General features: G+C 43.7%; 1 protein-coding gene across 1 annotated transcript in view; it reads right to left on the bottom strand.

Annotated features, from left to right (window-relative positions):
• The window catches only part of TLR3 (toll like receptor 3), a 107,542-nt gene extending 86,531 nt beyond the window's left edge, over positions 1-21,011 (bottom strand). Inside the window, exon 1 of the mRNA XM_075334557.1 lies at positions 20,862-21,011. The gene's annotated coding sequence lies outside the window, so the exon portion shown is untranslated. The remainder of the gene's footprint in view (positions 1-20,861) is intronic.
• Between the last annotated feature and the right edge of the window lie 295 nt (positions 21,012-21,306).

Below are 21,306 nucleotides of genomic sequence, written 5' to 3' on the forward strand. Positions count from 1 at the left end.
ATGCACTCACCTTCAAACAATCTCTGACGTTACACTCTGTCTTAGTTTTTGTCATGCTTGCCAGGTGTAGCAAGCTTGGCGGGATGTGTTCAGACCAACGTGCATCTGAAGCACAACAAAAACACCAGAAAAGGGGGGGGCACCGGGGACACACAAATAAAGGAAGGCCCTGGAACTATTGACTATTGACTATTAACTTCACATGCAGCTGTCCCTTCTTTCCTCACCAGTCCCTATACAGTCGCACAGGAACCTGATACCATATAAATGCCTTATAGTAACCCTGACTAGTGAGGAGCAGGTGGGGTTCACTAGACTTCACCGCTGCACTAACAACACACCAGGGAAACAAAAACATACAGGGGAAAAGATAACAACAAAAGGATATTGACTGAGCACAGGAACCAAACTCATAGAACCTTTCTCAGAGACGCCAGGACACAAATGAGTTTGTATCTTCAGCAGGGAATGATGGGATACACTACTACTTAAAGCTGAAGGGCGTGACTACTGAGTAAGTGCAGCTGATCAGTCAGCAAGGAACTGCATAGAAAAAGCTGCAGTAGCAAAACTGGCACATAACCACTGCAGTGCCAAAAGAAATGAAACCCATTTCAATGATAAGAGCCAGACGAGAGACTCCAGTCCAAAGGCTGCCACTGGTCTCAACATGCAGGGAGACAATTGTGTCCATTTCTCATAGATAACAGGTACACACAAACACATAACCCCACCCATGGCAGTATGCCCACACTATGTTAACCCCTTCACGACCATGGACGGATATATCCGTCATGGATCGTGTCCCGGTAAGCCCCGCCCCCTGCCGCGGGCAGGCGGCGTGGATCGGCACACATATCAGCTGTTTTCAACAGCTGACATGTGTGCCTACATGTTCGGAGTGGAATCGCATTCCACCCGGAACATTAACCCCTTAGATCTCGCTGCCAAAGTCTGGCAGCGAGATCTATATCCGCGCGGCCATCTTTTTTACTTACCGCCGCCCCCTCCGGACGTCACGTGAGTGATCACGTGACGTTCGGTGGTTGCCATCGTAGCACAGGGTCATGTGATGACGCCTGGTGCTACGAAGTTTCACTTTCATTCTTCCTCGGCACGGAGCAGAGGAAGAAAGAAAGTGACTATTTCTGCTGTTTACAGCGGTATAGCTGTAATCAGCAGATAGCGATCAGCAATCGGATTGCTGATCGCTATAGCCCCCTAGGGGGACTAGTAAAATAAAATAAAAAAAGTAAAAAAAAAGTTTTAAAAAATTAAAAAAAAAACAAAAAACCTAAAAGTTCAAATCACCCCCCTTTCTCCCCATTGAAAATTAAAGGGTTAAAAAATAAATAAATATACACATATTTGGTATCGCCGCGTTCAGAAATGCCCGATCTATCAAAATATAAAATCAATTAATCTGATTGGTAAACGGCGTAGTGGCAAAAAAATTCCAAACGCCAAAATTACGTTTTTTGGTCGCCGCAAGTTTTACGCAAAATGTAATAACAGGCGATCAAAACGTAGCATCTGCGCAAAAATGCTACCATTAGAAACATCAGCTCGAGACGCAAAAAATAAGCCGTCACTGAGCCATAGATCCCAAAAAATAAGAACGCTACGTGTTTCGGAAAATGGCGCAAAACGTGCGCCACTTTTATTGGACAAACTTGTGAATTTTTTTTAACCCCTTAGATACAAGTAAACCTATACATGTTTGGTGTCTACAAACTCGCACCGACCTCAGGTATCATACCCACACATCAGTTTTACCATATAGTGAACACCGTGAATAAAACATCCCAAAAACTATTGTGCCATCACACTTTTTTTGCAATTTTTCCACACTTGGAATTTTTTTGCTGCTTTCCAGTACACCATATGGTAAAACTTATGGTTTCATTTAAAAGTACAACTTGTCCCGCAAAAAACAAGCCCTCACATGGCAAGATTGACGGAAAAATAAAAACGTTACGGCTCTCGGAAGAAGGGGAGCAAAAAACAAAAACGCAAAAACGGAAAGTGCCCCGGGGCTGAAGGGGTTAATCAAAAGTCTAAAATGTAATAAACACATTAGTTGAAATTAATATCCAATTATGTAGAAGCTTGAACAAAAAATCAGTAGTAAAATGCTAATGCAGCCAATAAGATGCTTACATTTTGTATATTATTTCTTTGCTATGCTCAAAAAGATGATTGTATAAATATTAATAACTGTTGAATCTTGTCATACTTAGAACTATGCTGGTGTGTGACCTTATCCCCTCTGTCAATGGCAGTCATCTGTGTATACACACACACACACACACACTATAAAGTATTGGACCTGCAGTCTCCTTACCTGCAAATAAAGGGTTATTCCCTTCTCCAAAATCCTATCCCAATATGTAGTACGTGTAATAATAATAATAATTAATATAATAAAAATAATAATAATAATAATTAATAGCAAATACCTCCAATTAGAAATGTAGTATAGTTCTCCTGATATAGTGATGTTTCATAACTCTTGTGCAGGTTATTGCCACTTGTGTATCCATGGTTGTAACCACAAGCAAATGACTAATTCATTAACTGTCAGGACCTGCAATGGCTTACACATGAGGTAAAAGACATGTCTATATCAGGAGAACTATACTACATTTCTAATTGGAGGTATTTGCAAATATTCTTATGCTGCCTACATATTGGGACAGGATCTTGGAGATTGGAATAATTCTTTAACTCTTTCAGTGCAACAGATAACAGAGCAGCTGACAAGGAGCTACAGGAATCTCTGTGAAAGAAGACTGTGATACACAAGACTGATAACAGCTTCCGGCTCCTGCCATATTGCCCATGCTGTGACCCCCCTCCTCCTCCCCCCGCCCTCTACTCTTTGACCCAAAGATGCTGAGGAAGGTTCCCAGAGTAAGAGGCCAGTGGAGGTTGCACCCTGCACAATGTAAGCCATAATTGGCATCCTTCACTGTTCTGTCCTTTGAAGAAACACCATTGGGGGCATTGAACAGCAGAGACATCAGTAGCCAATGAGCACCCCCATTAGACTGAAAAGGAAGCATTCATTGGTCAGTATTCCTCTCTTCTCCTTCACTGCCCATACGCGGCCCAGTGCCGTAGGGAATTCTGTGCACCTTACTGTGCAGTGGTGACTGTGCGCAGACAGTGTGTGGCAAACGTTTGTCAAGATAGATTCCCTTATGACATAAGGTGGCACCCTGAGTAGAGCCGCTTTCCCTGGCTACCTACCCTGCCAACCCCTCGTCCTGACCCTGACTGAAATTACTACAATTATTTTAAGGGGAAAACTTTTCTCCTTGCGGAGACTGACAAACCAATCTGGCTTTCAGTGGTGAGGAGTCTTATAGCTGCAATGCTCCTCTGGGAAATATGCAAATTGTCTCTTCAGGGAAGAAGGAGACTAAAGGCCCCGTTACACGCAACGACGTAACGATATATCGCCGGGGTCACGGATTCTGTGACGCACATCTGGCATCGTTAGCGACGTCGTTGTGTGTTACACCAACGAGCGGCCGTTAACAATGGAAAATACTCACAAAATCGTCCATCGTTGACAAGTCGTTCATTTTCAAAAAATTGTTGGTTGTTGAGGACGCAGGTTGTTCGTCGTTCCCGTGGCAGCACACATCGCTATGTGTGACACCTCGGCAACGACGAACTACAGCTTACCTGCGGCCACCGGCAATGACGAAGGAAGGAGGTGGGAGGGATGTAACGGCCACTCATTTCCGCCCCTCCGCTTCTATTGGGTGGCCGCTTAGTGTCTCCGCTGTGACGCCGCACGAATCTCCCCCGTAGAAAGGAGGCGCTTCGCCGGCCACAGCGACGTCGCTAGGCAGGTAAGTCCGTGTGATGGCTCCTAATGATATTGTGCGCTATGGGCAGCGATTTGCCCGTGACGCACAAACGACGAAGGTGGGTACGCTCGCTAGCGATATCGCTAGCGATATCGCTGCATGTAAAGCCCCCTTAACTCTAGCGCCACCTATTGGAAGTAGCAATCCTAAAAGTCAAAAGTGGCCCTTTAATGAGCCTTTTCATATGACCTAGGATTTTTGCCAAATCAGAACCTCAATTTGCAGACACAGTGTTTCGGGATGATTGTCCCACGTCAGTGTAAAGTATGAGATCTGATCTCATACTTTATTATTTTATGCATTTCAGATTTGACCTTTTGATGGGATTCAGCATAATATCATGTTCTATACACTCAGAGAAAGGTATGAAATAGTCCTCAGACAAGATAGGCTATAAACAATATGCATAGCACACTGCAAACTGGATATGTCTATAACAAATCCAGAAGACAAACAAATGTTCACAAAATAGCAATGCATGCAAAGATGCAAATACAGTCATATGAAAACGTTTGGGCACCCCTATTAATGTTAACCTTTTTACTTTATTACAATTTGGGTTTTTGCAACAGCTATTTCAGTTTCATGTATCTAATAACTGATGGACTGAGTAATATTTCTGGATTGAAATGAGGTTTATTGTACTAACAGAAAATGTGCAATCCGCATTTAAACAAAATTTGACCGGTGCTAAAGTATAGGCACCCTTATCAATTTCTTGATTTGAACACTCCTAACTACTTTTTACTGACTTACTAAAGCACTAAATTGGTGTTATAACCTCATTGAGCTTTGAACTTCATAGGCAGTTGTATCCAATCATGAGAAAAGGTATTTAAGGTGGCCACTTGCAAGTTGTTCTCCTATTTAAATCTCCTATGAAGAGTGGCATCATGGGCTCCTCAAAATAACTCTCAAATGATCTGAAAACAAAGATTATTCAACATAGTTGTTCAGGGGAAGGATACAAAAAGTTGTCTCAGAGATTTAAACTGTCAGTTTCTACTGTGAGGAACATAGTAAGGAAATGGAAGAACACAGGTACAGTTCTTGTTAAGCCCAGAAGTGGTAGGCCAAAAAAAAGATCAGAAAGGCAGAGAACAAGAATGGTGAGAACAGTCAAGGACGCCTTCCTCAGGTCATGTATGACCTGAGGAAGGCGTCCCACCGAAACGCGTAGTGGTATACATCTGCCATTCATCAGTGTGAACAAGCCGGTGTCTTTACTTGAGAAATGGATATATATTTTTAATTGAATTGATACAAATAAAGAAGCATTTTAATTTATCCCTTTGGAATCCAGCTGGATCCTGTCCACTGTTTTGTACAAAATATTAATGTCACTTTTATGTTGAGGTACCCATACTTTTGCACCGGTGAAATTTTGTTTAAATGCGGATTGCACATTTTCTGTTAGTACAGTAAACCTCATTTCAATCCAGAAATATTACTCAGTCCATCAGTTATTAGATATATGAAACTGAAATAGCTGTTGTAAAAACCCAAATTGTTATAAAGAAAAGAGGTTAACATTAATAGGGGGGCCCAAACTTTTTCATATGACTGTAAACTTGGCATGGTAGTAATTGTCTATATTTTTACATTTAGCTAGATTGAAAAGAAATCTGTGTGGGTTCAGCTGCGATTTCTCCCTCTGGTATATTGTCAGCTCAGTGTGAGTCACTCTCACCATGACATTAATATTAGGGCTGTGGCCTTCAACTTGTGGCTTTCAAGTTGTTGCTACAACACTCAGCAATGTCGCTGCCCTAGCCTCAGGCTGTCAGACAGGTTGGAGGTAATGTAATGTGAGCGATGGATTTTCTTCATGACGCTTCAATATAAAACATAATGAGAAAGTTCTCAGGTGTTTCTGCTGCAGGCCGGTGGAATAGTCAGATAGGACCGAATTCATCAAGGCTGGTATATTTCATACCACATGACGCATCTTTTCTCTAGTTCCTTTTAGTAATTTATAGTGTAAATATATTTATCATCTAAGCTCTTGGCATCAAAAAGTGATCAGAGCTGGCTGGGAAAAAAACTGGTAAAGTTGTGCAAAAATGTTGCGACATTTCAGACATTTTTACACCAGAATTCTGGCAAAAAACTATTTGAATCGGGATTTTAGTGGACATCTTCACAAGCAAGTAGGTGTTAGGCCTCATTCACGAATCGTACTAGTGTCAGTGTTTGCATCACTGTGGTCCGTGTGTCCGCTGTTACCATCAGTGTTTTTCACGGATGGATCAATAAAAAAATTACTAAGCTTCTCCTATGCTATGTAGTATACACGTACAGGAGAAAGAAAAGGTGAGAATCCAGCACCATGTAAAATTCAAATGTTCTTCTTTATTTCTTCATAATTAACACTAAGGGGGGGAATAGGAAAGTTACACCATCTCCATATTAATAGCGTAACACACAAGACGCGTTTCGAATACAAGTGATCAAGAACACTTGTATGTTCGAAACATGTCTTGCGTGTTACGCTTTTAATATGGAGATGGTGTAACTGTCGTATTCCCCCCCTTAGTGTTAATTATAAAGAAATAAAGAAGAACATTTGAATTGTACATGGTGCTGGATTTTCACCTTTTCTTTCTCCTGCCTTCATGTGGATACCGGCCCCAGGCGCACCTGATCAATGGAACTGACATGGCCTCCTTCCTAAAGACTTCTGAGGAGGTGATGAGCTGATGCAACATATAACAGTACAATTATTCTTGTTATACATGTACAGCACACAGATGCCATTCATGTGATGTACGTGTTTTTCACAAACCCATAAACTTGCATTGACCTTTGTCATCTGTGCTGCCAGAAAAAACGGACATGTCTTCGTGGGATTTCCATGGACAGACTGTTCATGTAAAAACTCAGACATGAACAGCCCCATTAATTATATGGTTGCATGTAGTGTTGAGCGAGTAGTTGACTATTTGTACTCGCTACGCTCTTAGCGAGTACTGTCCGCTACTCGCATATTCGTTATGAGTAGCGGGCACAATGTAAGTCAATGGGAAACACTTGTAAAGTAGCAAGTAACCCGAAAGCTGTACTTTTTGTGCAAGTAGCGAATAGTACGGTTTTCAGGTTACTCGCTACTTAGTGAGTATTTCCCATTGACTTACATTGCACCCGCTACTCGTAAAGCAGAGTGAAGGCAGATAGACGTAACGTACATGACTGAGGCAGTGATAGATCCAGGAAAGGGTTAAGGAGTAAGGGATGGGGGTTTTTACCTAAGGAATGTGGTGGTGGGCGAGCAGGAGGAGAGATGGGGGCAGGGGCCATATAAGAAATAGGTCCCATGTTAAGGTGTCATTCCTTTGTCCTGGACTTAAAGACTGAACAAGCAGTTTGGATGCCTTGCTGAAGAGCGTTCAGGCCGCGGCTTTGACATGTAGGCCCGAATGGATTCAGGCCCAGCTAGACGAATTGCTGAAGAATGCCCGGGATACAGCATCTGTCCCTTCTGAACTTTCTGAACATCAAACTCTAAGAAGATCAAGACCTCCTGAGAGACTAACTTCTGAAATGGCCAATAGGACTCACAATAGGATCATAAGTCCTTCCGTTACCTCTAGGAAAAGAGCAAAGCGCAGCACGGCCTCTGATCCTGCTTACAAACCAGGAAGGAAATTACAGTACAAGAATAACAAAGGACAGAGAAAAGAGCCAGACCATCTAACCAGAGAGACACCAAGAAGTGCAAGGAGAAAGTCCGGCTCTACTGATGTGCCAGCCAGAGAAGCAGCCACACAAGCTACAACTGACGTGACCACAGCCCACCATGAATCCTTAGAACTTCCTCAACAAACTTTGTATCATTCTAGAGGACATCATACGGCCTTACCCCAGGAAATAAACCAACACGGGGGGATGGGCTTAGGACACACAACATTTCCGGATCCGGGTTCTCATTACACGAGGAGTGGCAGGAATCCAAAAAGACAACTGCGCAAAAGTACTTTAACCAGACAAAGACTTCTTCGGCCGGCTCAGGATTGGAGTCCGGCAAGAAATCTACAGCTACAAGACTCAGAAGAGATTCCAGACAATGACTATGACACAGATAACGACTGCCCACTAGAGGGCAGCAGCACGCAGCACTTCAATAATGGAGGGGCTGTAGAGACTATAACTAATACGTCACGGACGGCTGGTCAACCTAGGACGCAGCCAGGTATTGGTGAGAACACTTTTTCTTGTCCTATATCTAGTGTAACAACACCCGTAATGAATCCAGTGGGCTCAGTTGGGGGTACAGGTCCCGGCAATGTAGGATGGGATCTTAATTCAGTAGTACAGCAATTAGTGTCCGGGGTTAAGGAGGCTTTGAGTCAGTCTAGCTTACCCATAACTTCTTCTCCTATTGCTGCATGGTGCGGGAATGGTCGCCGGACATCGAAGGTGGTAAGTCAGTCGTGTGCTGATCCAGAGACACAGGAGGACGCAGTAATTTCACAAGGGGTTCCATTATCTGATGCAGCAAAAGGAGAATTATATGTATGTTTTGAGGGTCCTCTAGGAATTCATTTGAAACAGGAGGTTAGGGAGAAGATTTGGGCCGACGAATATGTGGAAATATTTTCATTATTGCCCTTAGAAAAATATAACTTGGATAGAGTAAGGTTTGATGAGAGGAAAAGAGAGGAACAAGAAAGACGGTATTGTCTCATCCCCCAAACATTTAGCAATTGGTTCCAGGCCTTTGCCATATTAGCAAGTGTAATAGGCCAAAAAACTCCTGAACATTGCTCTGCCTTATTTTGTTACATGAATTCTATCGGGGAGGCGCACCGTGTGTATGGAGGTTTAGCATGGCTGCGCTATGATGAGCAGTTTCGCCAACGAAAGGCTGGTCGCCAAGGGATTCGTTGGGATCACAAAGATATTAGTTTATGGATGCGTCTCATGACAGCGCCACGTGGGGTTAATCAGCCCTTTCAGGGCTATGTCGGCAGATCATCAGCAATCGGATTGTCGGCAGCAAACAGAAAAGGTTGCTGCTGGCAGTTCAATGATAGCCAGTGCAGATTCGGAAACACATGCAGGTACAGACATGAATGCAGCTTCTGTAGTGGAAACCATAGCCTATCAAAATGCTTTACACGAAATAAAACCCCAACAGCAGAGATTAACCAAAAAGGGGGAAACCCCAATTAGACTCGGGGAGATGGTGGGCTATCTAAGCAGGTACCCAGATAGAAAAGCAGCACAATTGCTGGGGGAGGGTTTCTCAGAAGGTTTTAAGATCCCATCTACTTCAGGCCCATTAACCTGTTCTCGTAACCTTGCTTCAGCTTATACATATTCTCACATTGTCTCCACAAAACTAAACAAAGAAATTGACCTGGGCCGCATGGCAGGCCCATTCCCCAAAATGCCAATAGAAAACTTAAGGGTCTCTCCATTGGGGGTGGTCCCAAAGAAGGAACCCAATAAGTTTAGGCTGATCCATCATCTGTCCTTCCCTCATGGAAGCTCAGTTAATGATGGAATCGATCAGGAACTTTGCACAGTCTCGTATACTTCATTTGATACAGCGATTGCATGGGTTCAAAAGTACGGCAGAGGAGCTTTAATGGCAAAAACAGACATTGAAGCTGCCTTTAGACTCTTACCAGTCCATCCAGAAAGCTTCCATCTCTTGGGTTGTCAGTGGCAGGTTTTATGTAGACTTGTGTTTACCGATGGGCTGCTCCATCTCATGCTCCTTGTTTGAATCATTTAGCACATTTTTGGAGTGGGTAGTAAAGAAGGAAGCCGGCGTGCGTTCTGTCCTGCATTATCTAGATGATTTCCTATGTATTGGTCCACCAAAGTCATTTGTTTGTGCTTCATTATTGGCAGCGATTCAGTCGGTTTTTAAGTGTTTTGGAGTACCGTTAGCATCAGATAAAACAGAAGGCCCGTCTACACTTATCAAGTTTTTAGGAATTTTGATTGACAGTGAAGCCATGGAGTGCAGATTACCGGATGACAAGGTCAGTGATCTGCTGGAGGCAGTCAGAGAAGCTAGATCTCACCGTAAGATCAGATTAAAGGATCTACAATCGCTGTTAGGGAAAATGAACTTTGCGTGTCGCATTATTCCAATGGGTAGAGTTTTTTGTAGGCGCCTAGCTGCAGCTACCTCAGGCATAACCTTTCCACATCACTTTGTGCGGCTGGCTAGAACATTAAAGGACGATCTGGCGGTATGGGAACAGTTCTTAATAGAGTTTAATGGGAGGTCATTGTGGATCAGACCACCGGTTTCAAATTTTGATCTAGACATCCACACTGATGCAGCGGGGTCAACTGGTTTTGGTGCATATTGTTCGGGACAGTGGTGTGCAGATAGGTGGCCAGAGAGTTGGAGAAACAATGGGTTAACACGAAACTTAGTACTCCTTGAATTGTTCCCCATAGTGGTTGCTTGTGAAATTTGGTACAATATTTTCCAAAACCGAAAAGTGAGATTTCATTGTGATAACTTGGGAGTTGTAGAAGTCATCAACAAACAATCAGCTTCTTCCCTGCCTGTTGTTACGTTGCTGCGTCATCTAGTGCTGCGCTGTTTAAAGTCAAATTGTCAGATTACAGCTGTGCATGTCCCCGGTGTGTGCAATTCTGTGGCTGATGCTCTGTCTCGTTTTCAGTGGGACAGATTCCGTTCGTTAGCCCCGATGGCAGAGGTACAAGGCAAGAAGTGTCCGGATTTTCTGTGGTCACTGCCAGTGACACCGCATACGCTCTGATAGAACGGTCCGTGAGTGTAAGCACATGGCAGAGGTACCAGTCAGCATGGAGGGAATGGGAAGACTTGTGTGCTCTAGTGGCACATGATGCCAGTGTACATGACAATGTTTCCTTGTTGTTATTTTACATTAGCAGGGCCTTTGTGGACGGTACTTCATTGTCCAGTATTGATAGTAAAATGTCTGGATTAGCTTTTTGGTTTAAGTTGCACGACTTCACTGATTACACAAAGCATTTTTTAGTTAAGCAGGCCCAAAAGGGTTACAGAAAAAGTTGTAAGAAGACCAGAGATAAACGGCGTCCGATTTCTTTCCAGTTATTGCAGCAGATGCTGAGTGTACTAGGCCGAGTCTGTAGCAGTCCCTTTGAAGTGTTTCTCTTTAGTTGTGCATTCACACTGGCCCCTTTTTTGGCGCTTTTAGAATCAGCGAGTTGGTGGCGAGTAGCTCCACCAGAAGTGGGGGTCTACAAGACGAGGACGTGCATCAGTACACAGACAGATTGGAATGTTTTCTAGCAAAGTCAAAAACTGATCAACAGGGTAGAGGAAAATGGATCACATTGTTTCCTTTAAGCGGGTCCAGGGCCTGCCCGGTCATCTGTTTTAGAAACTATGTCTCAAGAAGGCCAAATATCCAAGGTTCATTACTAATTCATGAGGATTGTAAGTCATTGTCACAATTTCAATTCACAGCAGTTCTTAAAAAATGCCTGACAATATTGGGAGAGTCTCCAAATGCATTCACTTCACACTCATTTAGGATAGGAGCAGCCACAGAAGCTGCTAGATGGGGCTTAGAGCCTGACATAGTTAAAAAAATCGGGAGATGGGAATCGAGCAGATTTAAGAGTTACATTCGATTACATTTATTATAAATGGCGTACATGTATATATATGTGTACATTGTGGCAATCTTATAGTAGTTGTGTCTTCATTTAGACAATTGTGTGATAAGTGTGTTTTTGTTTTTTGTTTTAGCTGAACAGCAATGCCTGGTTTGGATCATGGGACATTCATTTGTTTTTTGGGGGGCCTTACGTGCAGCAGTCAGGCCTAATGGCAAACAGTTGGGGTTGCCCAGTTCCTTGGCACGGGTGACATGGATAGGAAAGAGGGGAATGCAGTGGCATCAGCTGTTAAAAGAAATCCAGTATCATGTGGAGTTCTACCGCCCCCCGGACGTCTTACTTATCCATTTAGGTGGTAATGATTTAGCAATAAGAACATCAAGACATTTAGTTAGGAACATAAAGCTTGATATGTTGAATTTATGGAGGTCTTACCCAGAAACAGTGGTGGTCTGGTCGGATATAGTAGCTAGACAAATGTGGAGAACAGCGCGATCAGTGGCTCGCATCAATAATACAAGGATAAAGGTTAATAAAAAAATAACAAAATTTGTGTTGGAAAACGGAGGGGTGGCCATACGTCACCAGATGCTGGAAAATACAAAGGAACATTTTTGGAGAGATGATAAGGTACATCTTAATGACATTGGCATTGATATATGGATGTTGGGAATACAAGAAGGAGTAGAACGAGCCATTAAGTTGTGGAGGAACTCACTCTTGTAAGGTGTCACAAGAGCGAGTCTTGGCGGGATGTGGTTGTTTAAACCCCCTCTTTGTTGGTTGGAGAATTATGTTTTTAATGGGGTCCCTGGGCCAGAGCTCAGCGGACAGTGGAATATGGGTCCCTGGGGAGGAGCTCAGTGGACAGTGGAATAGATGGGTCCCTGGGGAGGAGCTCAGCGGACACAAGGAAAATGATCAAGGGGTATACCCAGATTCCCCCTTGAGCTAGGTGTACACGGCGGAGGGGGATATGGGGCTGGGATTTATAACAACCACATCTCTGGGCCGATAATCTTGTTTTTTCTTATTGATGTTTTTTCTTATTAAAATAAAGGGCTGCTGTGGCCAAAATTTTAATCCATGTCACGCAGTGTGTGGTGTCTTATTTATTAGATTACCAGGAGCGCAATTCACTAGTCCATCAGTCAAGCAGAGTGAAGGCAGATAGACGTAACGTACATGACTGAGGCAGTGATAGATCCAGGAAAGGGTTAAGGAGTAAGGGATGGGGGTTTTTACCTAAGGAATGTGGTGGTGGGCGAGCAGGAGGAGAGATGGGGGCAGGGGCCATATAAGAAATAGGTCCCATGTTAAGGTGTCATTCCTTTGTCCTGGACTTAAAGACTGAACAAGCAGTTGTCCCACCCACCCTCCCTATAATAAAGGGAAATGTATCAATATCAGGACTTTGCAACACTGTCAATATTCTAACAATGTTATTGGTATTCAACATCATCGGTATTTTATCAACATTATTAGTATTGTATCGTATTGTATCAATTGTTATCAGTAATGTATCCAAATTGACAATGTCATATCAACATATTAATATTGTATTAACATTTTAATATTGTATGTTACAGCAGCATTTGGCGGCGGCGGGATGTGGTTGTTTAAACCCCCTCTTTGTTGGTTGGAGAATTATGTTTTTAATGGGGTCCCTGGGCCAGAGCTCAGCGGACAGTGGAATATGGGTCCCTGGGGAGGAGCTCAGTGGACAGTGGAATAGATGGGTCCCTGGGGAGGAGCTCAGCGGACACAAGGAAAATGATCAAGGGGTATACCCAGATTCCCCCTTGAGCTAGGTGTACACGGCGGAGGGGGATATGGGGCTGGGATTTATAACAACCACATCTCTGGGCCGATAATCTTGTTTTTTCTTATTGATGTTTTTTCTTATTAAAATAAAGGGCTGCTGTGGCCAAAATTTTAATCCATGTCACGCAGTGTGTGGTGTCTTATTTATTAGATTACCAGGAGCGCAATTCACTAGTCCATCAGTCATGAATTTGCCAGTAGCGGACAGTACTCTCTAACAACATAGGGAGTACGAATAGTCAACTACTCGCTCAACACTACATGCAACCATTATAATTTAAGGGGGTAGTCACGTCTGAGTTTTTACATGAACAGTCAGTCCAGCGAGTACATCCAACTAGTGTTGAGCGAGTACGAATAGTCAACTACTCGCTCAACACTAGTTGCATGCTGTAACGTGAAAAAAGAAACAAATACACCACGTATGTGCCACATAGACGTCTGAATGAGCGCTAAATTAATAATTGAATTCTACTGACCATCCATCAGTGACTTCAGCATCTCGCTTTCCTCTACATAATTCGTTTTTAGAGTAGATCTGAATATCCTACTCCAAAAATGTAACAATATGGCTTGTGTTACCCGGTGTCATGTGTCATAAGACATTGAGATTTTCTATGGTTATTTCCTATAGTGCAAAGGCGGGAAATTAATTTTTTGAAGGGGCCTCATGAGAGAATGTGACTGTTGTTCAGTGCCAAACCAATGAGATGAAATTAATTCAGCTAAATATGAATATAATTATTATTTTATATTGTATCACTTAATATTATTTAGAATTGATTTTACTGACTCGCTGCTACAGCTGATACATGTTATGTTAGCGCCTATTGTAATCTAACATAGTAACATAGTTTCTAAGGCTGAATGAAGACCTTATGTCCATCTAGTTCAGCCTATTTTCAGTGCAGCTGTTCTGCAGTGTTAAACCAGGGGAAGGCAAAAACCCACAGAGTAGAAGCCAATTTTCTCCATAGGGAAAAAAAATCCTTCCCGACTCCTAAGCTAGGTCAACTATCTACCTGTAATATTATGTTATTCATAACCTTCTATACTGTTACTAACAAGAAAAGCATCCATTCATATCTTAAATTCATTCAGTGAGTTGGCCATCACCACTTCCTCAGGAAGAGAGTTCCAGAGCCTCACTGCTCTTACCGTGAAGAACCCTCTTCTATGCTGGTGCAGAAATATTCTGTCCTCCAAACGAAGAGAATGCCCCCTTGTTCTTGTCACAGTCCTTGGTACAAACAGATCATGGGAGAGATCTCTGTATTGACCTCTGATGTACTTGTACATATTTAATAGGTCTCCCTAAGTCTTCTCTTTTCTAGAGTACCGTAAATAGACCTACGGTAATTTTGATAATCTTTCTGGGTATTGTAATGCACCCACTCCATTTATTATTTTAGTAGCCCGCCTCTGAACCCTTTCAAGTTCAGTAATGTCTAACCTTTATCCTTACTTTTAGCAGTGAATCAACACCATAAAATTCACTGCTTCTCATAAAGATTATAACCCATACTGCTCCTGTTATCCAGCCCTTGTATTTTAATTAACAGCCCCCCCAATCTAGTATGATGTCCATATAGCCCCCAACAGTATGATGGTCTGACAGCGCCCGCCACATAGTATGATGGTCCTCACAACCTGCCACACTCAGATTGATGGTCCTCACAACCCACCACACTCAGTATGATGGTACTCACAACCCACCACACTCAGTATGATGGTACTCACAACCCACCAAACTCAGTATGATGGTACTCACAACCCACCAAACTCAGTATGATGGTCTGACAGTGCCAGCCACACTCAGTATGATGGTCCACACAACCCACCACACTCAGTATGTTGGTCCTCACAACCCGTCATACTCAGTATGATGGTCCTCACAATCTGCCACTCAGTATAATGGTCCTTACAACCCGCCACACTCAGTATGATGGTCTTCACACCTGTTTCATATGGCATAATGGTCCTCTCAGCACTCCACACATATTATGATGGTCCTCAAAACCCATCACAGTGAGTATGATGGTCATCACAGCCCTTCACTTATACAGTTAGGTCCAGAAATATTTGGACAGTGACACAATTTTCGCGAGTTGGGCTCTGCATGCCACCACATTGGATTTGAAATGAAACCTCTACAACAGAATTCAAGTGCAGATTGTAACGTTTAATTTGAAGGTTTGAACAAAAATATCTGATAGAAATTGTAGGAATTGTACACATTTCTTTACAAACACTCCACATTTTAGGAGGTCAAAAGTAATTGGACTAATAAACCAAACCCAAACAAAATATTTTTATTTTCAATATTTTGTTGCGAATCCTTTGGAGGCAATCACTGCCTTAAGTCTGGAACCCATGGACATCACCAAACGCTGGGTTTCCTCCTTCTTAGTGCTTTGCCAGGCCTTTACAGCCGCAGCCTTCAGGTCTTGCTTGTTTGTGGGTCTTTCCGTCTTAAGTCTGGATTTGAGCAAGTGAAATGCATGCTGAATTGGGTTAAGATCTGGTGATTGACTTGGCCATTGCAGAATGTTCCACTTTTTTGCACTCATGAACTCCTGGGTAGCTTTGGCTGTATGCTTGGGGTCATTGTCCATCTGTACTATGAAGCGCCGTCCGATCAACTTTGCGGCATTTGGCTGAATCTGGGCTGAAAGTATATCCCGGTACACTTCAGAATTCATCCGGCTACTCTTGTCTGCTGTTATGTCATCAATAAACACAAGTGACCCAGTGCCATTGAAAGCCATGCATGCCCATGCCATCACGTTGCCTCCACCATGTTTTACAGAGGATGTGGTGTGCCTTGGATCATGTGCCGTTCCCTTTCTTCTCCAAACTTTTTTCTTCCCATCATTCTGGTACAGGTTGATCTTTGTCTCATCTGTCCATAGAATACTTTTCCAGAACTGAGCTGGCTTCATGAGGTGTTTTTCAGCAAATTTAACTCTGGCCTGTCTATTTTTGGAATTGATGAATGGTTTGCATCTAGATGTGAACCCTTTGTATTTACTTTCATGGAGTCTTCTCTTTACTGTTGACTTAGAGACAGATACACCTACTTCACTGAGAGTGTTCTGGACTTCAGTTGATGTTGTGAACGGGTTCTTCTTCACCAAAGAAAGTATGCGGCGATCATCCACCACTGTTGTCATCCGTGGACGCCCAGGCCTTTTTGAGTTCCCAAGCTCACCAGTCAATTCCTTTTTTCTCAGAATGTACCCGACTGTTGATTTTGCTACTCCAAGCATGTCTGCCATCTCTCTGATGGATTTTTTCTTTTTTTTCAGCCTCAGGATGTTCTGCTTCACCTCAATTGAGAGTTCCTTAGACCGCATGTTGTCTGGTCACAGCAACAGCTTCCAAATGCAAAACCACACACCTGTAATCAACCCCAGACCTTTTAACTACTTCATTGATTACAGGTTAACGAGGGAGATGCCTTCAGAGTTAATTGCAGCCCTTAGAGTCCCTTGTCCAATTACTTTTGGTCCCTTGAAAAAGAGGAGGCTATGCATTACAGAGCTATGATTCCTAAACCCTTTCTCCGATTTGGATGTGAAAACTCTCATATTGCAGCTGGGAGTGTGCACTTTCAGCCCATATTATATATATAAATGTATTTCTGAACATGTTTTTGTAAACAGCTAAAATAACAAAACTTGTGTCACTGTCCAAATATTTCTGGACCTAACTGTAGTATGATGCTCCTCATAGCGACCCACACATGGTATGATGGCCCTCACACAAGCCCGCTATACACAGTATGATCCCCCACCTAGTATGATAGTCCTCAAAGCCCCTCTTATATACAGTATGAAAATAGTAGCCGCTCCTTATACAGTATGAGCCAAACACAACTGCCTGTATATGCAGTGTGAGCCAACACATAGCACCCCCAATATCAACTATGATCCCACCACAGATACCTAAATGATATAATGCTCCCACATCATCACATATATTTAAAAATATACTCACCTCGCTCCCTTTCCCCCCGGCATTCTGCTCTGAACTATGTTGTGTTCACTGAGGCTCCAGTCTGCTCACTGCCGTATGCGCGGCCCCTTCTACCAACATTATATTCATTGCTCTGTGCATTGTAAGGATGGTATAGTAGAGAAATTGGGTTTGGCGGGGATGGGCGGCTGCATGTCGGGGTCTTGGGGCTACTTTTTCAACTGTTCAGTTGTCTCTGTTCATGGGTACAGGCTGTCGGACAGTGGCTCAGGGGCAGCACTTTGCCCAAGCCTGATATACAGTAGTGTCATTTTGTAATCTATGACAATTATAACACAAAGTTGGACATGTTTCCAAATGTCTTGTTGGTCGTTAGTCCATTGTCATAAACTTCAGAGCAGAGACTGTAATTTGATTGGGAATTCCCTGCAATTTCGCTATTTTTTTTAAGCACTCACACTTCTAAAATAGTTGCAGAAAAGTGGCATAAATGGCTTTACCTGAGAATTGCTGTAGCGTGTCATGTGGCCATGTAGTCCTACACCTTTTTAGGAAACTGCAACTTTCATTGTAACTGTGATTGTCAGTGAGAAGCTTCAAATCACTGCCCAATATGACTCCAGTCAGCTACGATAAGGCAATGACTATGAAAGACCAACTGTAGATAATAGTACATGTCCTACATAAGGCTAAGCTGTCCCCTTATCTTTTTTAAATGGAACATATAAATTGAGTTAGTCTTCCGTATAGTCCTGCGTTAAAATAGTAGCAGAGGGACCCTATAGATTATATGAGGTGTATCTGGTTTTCATTTATTTGTTAGAAGAAAAAGTTCTACTTTTGGGTCCCTCTGTCATGGTACAAACTAGATAAGAGTCCAGCATAAGCAATACTCCTCAGCCAGCCGCATCCCTCCCTGGAGACTACGGAGATTAGATTCTACAAGGGAGATTCCATCAGGATCACTATAGACCAAGGCCAAAGACGCAAAAAAACTCATCCACCGACCACATCGACAGAGAATCGGTCGGCAGAGAGAAGGCACAGGACAAAGGATCCTCCCCGCAACAGAGAAGGCCCAGTCACACTAAACAACTTACCAGCGATCCCAACAACGATACAACCTGATTGGGATCGCTGGTAAGTTGCTAGGAGGTCGCTGGTGAGATGTCACACTATGCGACGCTCCAGCGATCCCACCAGCAACCTGACCTGGCAGGGATCGCTGGTGCGTCGCTACACGGGTTGCTGGTGAGCTTGTCACACAGGCAGATCTCACCAGCAATCCGTGACCAGCCCCCAGCGCCGCGTGGAAGCGATGCTGCGCTTGGTAACTAAGGTAAATATCCGGTAACCAACCAGATATTTACCTTGGTTACCAGCGCACACCGCTTATGCGCTGGCTCACTGCACACCTAGCCACAGTACACATCGGGTTAATTACCCGATGTGTACTCTGCTACGTGTGCAGGCAGCAGGAGCCGGCTTCTGCGGACGCTGGTAACCACAGTAAACATTGGGTAACCAAGAAGCCCTTACCTTCGTTACCCTATGTTTACCTTCGTTACCAGCGTCCGCCGCTCTCAGCTGTCTGTGCCGGCTCCTGCTGCCTGCACACCTAGCCACAGTACACATCGGGTTAATTACCCCATGTGTACTCCAGCTACGTGTGCAGGGAGCAGGGAGCCGGCACTGGCAGCGTGAGAGCGGCAGACGCTGGTAAATATCGGGTAACCAAGGTAAGGGCTTCTTGGTTACCCGATGTTTACTGTGGTTACCAGAGTCCGCATAAGCCGGCTCCCTGCTCACAGCACATTTAGTTGTTGCTCTGTCGCTGTCACACACAGCGATGTGTGCTTCACAGCGGGAGAGCAACAACTAAAAAATGGCCCAGGACATTCAGCAACAACCAACGACCTCACAGCAGGGGCCAGGTTGTTGCTGAATGTCACAGACAGCAACATCACTAGCAACATCACTGTTACGTCACAAAAGTTGTTCCTTAGCAGCGATGTTGCTAGCGATGTTCCTTAGTGTGACGGGGCCTAGAGACTACTATCCCCACTTTCTGTTCCTCAGTCCCTGAGGAATGAGGCCAAAGCATGATATAAATTTACAGGCTTCTCGGAAAACCCCAAATATATCACGTCCCCCAGAAAAAATATCTGGAAGTGCGATTTGGAGTTCAGACTGTTTCTGGGCCGAGACCTGCGGACCCACAATATGGTGCAATAGTTGCACCACCTGAGATTGAAGATCGGTCACATCTTTAGACAGAGTCTGCATCAGGTGTGCCAATGCTGCAGCCTGAGCCATAAGGGCTCAGAAGGAATGCTTGGCCTGGTTATGTCATGCCACGGAGTAGGGGAGTGTCCTGCGTGAGCCAAAGACACACAACAGGAGTTATACCACGACAAACAAAGGGTACAGAAACAAAAGATGGCCCTAGGACTAGTGAGATGAAGGATGGACACCTCCTCCACTTACTTGCTGCTGTACCCTGCACTCCTAGCAGGTCCCCTTACAGGTTCCTCACCGGTCACCGAGCAGGAACCTGAAGCCCTGAAAAGACTCTACAATAGTCCCTGGCTAGGGAGTGGGCAGGTGAAGGACGCTAGCCTCACTGCTGCACTGAAACAACACACCAGGAAAGGAAGACAGACAGGGGGAACATAACAAGACTGCTGCAGTCATCACCAAGACTGCAGCCACTAGAGCAACTTAAATACAGGGTTTCCAGCAGCTCCTTACACCTCCAGGCTTAGCATCCAAATGGCAACGAGAATAACCGGCACCCTCTGCTGGTAGCAGAGGGTATAGAAAGGGACTGAGAGTGGTCCAGACCAGAAACACCTGAGCTAGTAATTAGCCTGTTTGCTGGCAAGGAATGCTGTCATTAACCCTAAAACTGCCAAAAGAAGGAAAACACATGTAATGTTGAGCATCAAGAATGGAAAATGACTCTCAAGTCCTGAATCTGTCACTAGACTGAAAATGCAGAGAGACGACCGTGATACCATCTTAGTACATTTGACCCAAGAATGCTCAGGATGCGAATTCTGTTTATGTGTTCCCGTTAGGCTGTCCTAAACCAGACGTCAGAAAGCATAGGCAGACATGTGAACAGCGACCAACATAACACTTTAGTACATACATAGTACGTACAAAACACAGTAGTATTCAGTAACAAATGGTACATTAAGCTTACACATTTTTAGAAATTTTCTATGATAACAGAAGTGTGACATCGATAAGTGTAAAGCCATTAAAAGGTATCACAAGATTATTATTTTGCTCCTCTCACTGAGAACATTCAATAATTTTTCAACTGGCTAACACGGTACCAAAACCTTTTCCCTTGTAATCGATAAGTGTACTCACTGTGCAGGACTCCTAAAGCATGACATGAATATAGTCTACTGGGCTTATTACATGTGCAGGAATCATTCCATACACTGAGCGTTAAAAGAGTAAACAAGCACACATACTGCATCCGAAGATCCCGCTGAATATGCAGGAATAGCAAGACATAAACTGTAAGATTCCAGACATACACAATCACCCGCATTAGGAACTTACAGACGCTTCTTCTGGGCAGGAGAGGTAACAGTTAGGTTCTTCTACTGTGCAGAACAGGCAGCCATATCATACAAAGCACAGACTGCTGAATAAGTGGAGGAGCTGGAGCATGTAAGTCTAGGGCAGGGCGTCCAGCCGGGGAGTGGTTACATCTCACATATAATGCCATGTGGCTCTAGTGTTCTCCAACCTACGTATTGTGAGAACACAATCACTCCTACATCAGGAATCCTTCACCTTTCATGTTGCTGCTCATTGTCTGACAATAACAGCTGTCATTTCTGTGTTATATTGTTCTATATCCAAAAAACAGAGATGCATCCACAGCAGGGGCGCACATATTGGTGAAATCTGTGCAGCCACACAGGGGTGCAAGAGGTCACGGGGCCCATTTCTACCTCCAAAGTAGGTGGAATTGTGCATTTTGATGAGTTATTGGACTGCA

Source organism: Anomaloglossus baeobatrachus, chromosome 1 (genome assembly GCF_048569485.1).
Source record: "Anomaloglossus baeobatrachus isolate aAnoBae1 chromosome 1, aAnoBae1.hap1, whole genome shotgun sequence".
Lineage (NCBI taxonomy): Eukaryota > Metazoa > Chordata > Amphibia > Anura > Aromobatidae > Anomaloglossus > Anomaloglossus baeobatrachus.